Consider the following 4,609-nt stretch of genomic DNA (forward strand, 5'->3'; position numbering starts at 1 on the left):
GGAGGAGAAAGAAAACTGAAAGGGGACAATATCAAAGAAAATTTTTATAACTTGTAATTATGCCTAAATCTAGTAGTGCTTTTAAAATCATAAACATTTTAATTTAATAATGCATATGTTAAGTACATAAAGGACCAGTTAAGGCTGCATTAAAAAAAAGAATCTGACTTGGGGAAATATGTTGCATTTGGAAATATGACAGATAAGAAGGGAAGGGAAAAACCCTAAAGAGAAAGCATCTTACGTTGAGAAAAAACTGTCAACAAAAGCATAGAGGTAGAAAGATAGGACATATTCTAAAATAGTAGGTGACCAATCAGGCTACAACAAGGGGTTCTGTCAGAGCAGGTATAGTAATGTACAAGATTGGAGAGCTTGAGGTCACATCAAGGAAGGTTTTGAAGGAATTAATTGCTCCTATATAAATAATGCATATATGTATCATATGAAATATGTATCATATGAAATATGCATCATATAAAATATATATCATCTATAGGCTCACATAGCATGCTATGCTACAAATAATGACAAAATAGAATGGTTGTTAATCCTTTGTGTGCCAAATGTTTAGTTACAAAGTTTTGTCATTTCACTTAATATTGATTCTACTTGCCTATTTATACATTTAACTATCTAATTTTTTATTTGTTTCTAAATATCTATCGTGAGTGGTTTACTTTTGAAAATTCCAAAGCACAATATTTTCATCATCAGAAGCTAGATAAGAAGGGAAGAATGACATTTTAATGCTTCACAAATTCCCTTGTTTATAAATGGACTTTGAGTTTTTCTTCATAGCAAATCTATATGAAATGATTTTCTGGCTCCTGTTGATTTCCAAAGTTTAGTCTTTGAAGGTGATCCTTCTTTAGAGATTTCTATTGTGAAGACAAGTATGGATAGTCTTACCAGTTTTATATGGAGAAAAATTTTCCTTCATTAAAATAAAGTGGCAAGATATTGCATGTTTTTGCTGACATTTCCAGATGCACTCCATTTACTCTGTGTCCCAGGAGCAAAATATATTGAACAATCTTGCTGCCAGAAGGAACTTGGAGAGTTCAAATAGTTCAGCTACCTGCCACCAGGTAACATAGCACCTAACTAGAATTATCTATTCTATTATTAAAAACTATAGGGGGAGGGGAAAATTGCAATATGTTATTTTTGACCTCTAGAAATAATGTTGTAGATATTTATTATTGTTTCTGGAAAAGCAGGGTAGGATTCTCTTTTTAGGTTTTTTTTTTTTTTTTTTTTTGAGTTGGAGTCTCACTCTGTCGCCCAGACTGGAGTGCAGTGGCCGCTCCTGGCCATCGCAGCCTCGACCTGCTGGGCTCTGGCAATCCTTCCGCCTCAGCCTTCCAAGGTATTTGTTTTAAGTGAACTTATTTTACTCAGCAATTTGGAAATCAAATCTCTGTTTGGGATACTCCCCTATATGCTATTCCACTTATATCCTCTGAAGTTGACCAACCCACAGCAACAGCAATTTTCTAGCCCGCTTCTGTGTCTTTTGCTTCCAAACTCTCTCCTCTTTGGTATATTCTCATTTGGCATCCAATTCTTTTAGAGATATGTTGCCCACTAACATTAAGATAAATGATAACAAGATAAGCAGTCAAGCAAATCCTGGTTCATGTAAGAGCTAGCTAACATATTGCCTTTAATGTTTTCATCTTCCTAATGTGCGATTGCAGTTTTTGAAGAGTGCCTAATGCTGACCATAATATAAAAAACTGTAGTGTAAAATTTTAGGACACAGGTCTCTGATTACTTTTCAAATCATTCCACTTACTTTAGATTGAAAACCTTAGAGGTGGTTCCATAAAGGGAATATATTCATATTAAAGTGTATAATTAGCAAAATACAATAGCATTATCAAGGAATCTACTCCATTGAGTGTATAATGAGGGCCTTTTCTAGAAATACCTAGTCAGTTGCATTTGCTGAAAGAATGTTAAACTTTTATTGGTTTGAAAACAATATCAAATCTATCCTTTTTTTTTTTTTTTTTGAGTTGGAGTTTCACTCTGTCACCCAGACTGGAGTGCAGTTGGCCGCTTCCGGCCACCGCAGCCTCCACCTGCTGGGCTCCGGCGATCCTTCCGCCTCAGCCTTCCAAGTAGCTGGAACTACAGGTGCGTGCTACCACGCCCGGCTGATTTTTTGATTTATTGTAGAGATGAGGTCTCGCTGCCCAGGCGGGTCTCGAACCCGCGGGCTCAGGCAATCCACTCACCTCAGCCTCCCAAAGGCACGGGATTACAGGCTGAGCCACCGAGCCTGGCGGGAGTTTTTAAAACTCTAGTTATTTCCATACCTCCATGCATTTATTGGACTGGTGGCATAAACTGATGTTCATTAATAATAGTTGAATATTATCTGTGTTTCAGGTTTTTATTGGTTGGTTTTGAGTAAACTTATGACCATATTGTATGGTTTTAATGCATCCCCCAAAAAGCATGTGCTGGAAACTTAATCTCCAATGCAACAGTGTTGGATGGTAGGGCCCAATGAGAGATGTTTAGGTCATAAGGGTTCCACCCTTCCGAACAGATTAATGCAAATTATAAAAGGGCTTGAGGCTGTGAGTTCAATCTCTTGCTCTCTCTCTCACATGCATGTTCTCTTGCTTTTTTGCTTTTCTCCATGAAATGGTACAGGAAGAAGGCCCTTGCCACATGCAAGCCCCTTGACCATGAATTTCCCAGTCTCCAGAACTGTAAATAAAATAAATCTCTGTTCTTCATAAATTATTCAGTCTTCAGTGTTCTGTTATAGTAACACAAAAGAGAATAACACACCATGTTTGTTGAATGTGTCTTAAAATTTTTTTTTTTTTAGTAATGAGCACCTTGGAAATACTTACCTCTGCTGGGACCATCAGTTATAATTTACATGGAAAATATTTTATTATACCAGATATATGTTTGAAATGTAGCATCAAAAAATAGCAAAAATGTTCACTTTTAAAGGAATTTTTCTTACTGTTATTGAAAGATATTTTAATTATTACCTAGTTTAGATATTCTTAACTAAAATTCATGATGAGTCTCAACTATCACTGTCCCATTCTGGCCTTCTTTAACTTCCCCTCAATTATATACAAAATTATGTTTGTGTATGAATTATACATTTTCTTAAGTAAGAGAAGTCATAGCCCTTCAAATCCCTAAAATTTCTCTAATAGTATTTTTTTTACATGAACACACAGTGAGTAGCTGGAAGAAACTATACTATAACCCCCCCAAAAACCAGTCAAAATCTAATGCTCTTTCATTAATACCTGCTGCCTCCAATTCATGCACTTTGTATTTTTTTTTTTCTGTTAAACTAACAGCTGTAGTTTTAGTTCAATCTTTTGGAAAATACTGGAAGTCTCATGTATGCTGGTAGGAGTATAAATTATTACAAACACTTTGGAAAACTGGTGATATTTACTAAAATTGAACATACATATAATCAGAAACTCCACTCCTAAGTATAATCCAATAAAAAAGCACATACAAGGGGGACCCCAAGAACCCAGAATTTATTTATTTAAAAATATGTATTTATTCTTACATGTTTAAACTTCAGTCATCTTCAAAGTACTCTCCATTTGATGCAATACACCTATCAAGATGCTTTTTTCCACTGCTCAAAATAGTTTTTGAACTCTTCGCTTTTGATGCTTTTTACTGCTTTTGCCATTTCTTGTTTTACCTCTTCCACATTGGCAAAACATTTCCTTTTGAGGACTTGTTTCATCCAGGGAAACAAACAAACAAAAAAACTTAGCTCTGGGTGTGATCCTGGTGAACAGGGAAGGTAGTGCATGGAGTTCATACCATTTTTTGTCAAAAACTACTGAACACTTAGCATGATGCGGGCACTCGTAAATCATCCATCATGAAATGGGCAAACGTGTTGAAAGAATCTTCAAAAAAAAATTCACTGAAGCCCAACGCAGCCTCTCACCACAAAACTAGCCGGTACACTGATGCCGAGGGGTTCCTAAACACTTACCTAGTGGGGGAAGCCTGCACTACAAGGGTCCCCCTTCCAAAAAATAATTCTGGCTTTTTTTGGGTCCCCTCTTGTATGTGTCCACCAGAAGTTATGTTCATGAACATTTATTGCAGAATCTTCATGATGACCCTAACCAGAAGCTATCCAAATATCAATCAATGTAGAATGGACAAATAAACTATAGTATATTCATATAACAATATACTATACAGCAATGACAATGAATGTTTTCCAACTACATACAATACTACAAATAGATTTCACAAACATCATTTGAGCCAAAATAAAGTCCAACACAGGACAGTATGTACTGAATGATTTTATTTACGTAAAACACCCCTGATGAGTAATAAATGGAAGCAGGAGTATGGGAATATCTTCTGGGATTCTATTAATGCTTTACTTATTAGCCTAAGTACTGATTACCCTGTTTGTTCAGCTTATTAAAATTCAGCAAGTTTTACCTTTGGAATGTGCACTCTGTATGTTATATTATAATATTAAAATACACAAAACATTTTTATCAAGTGTGACAATAGATATCATTATTTTCATAAATGATATCAAATAAATGGATACAAACTAGCATTT

This window comes from Carlito syrichta, unplaced genomic scaffold, assembly GCF_000164805.1.
Source record: "Carlito syrichta isolate Samal-C Ts95f unplaced genomic scaffold, Tarsius_syrichta-2.0.1 Scaffold303140, whole genome shotgun sequence".
NCBI classification, from domain to species: Eukaryota; Metazoa; Chordata; class Mammalia; order Primates; family Tarsiidae; genus Carlito; species Carlito syrichta.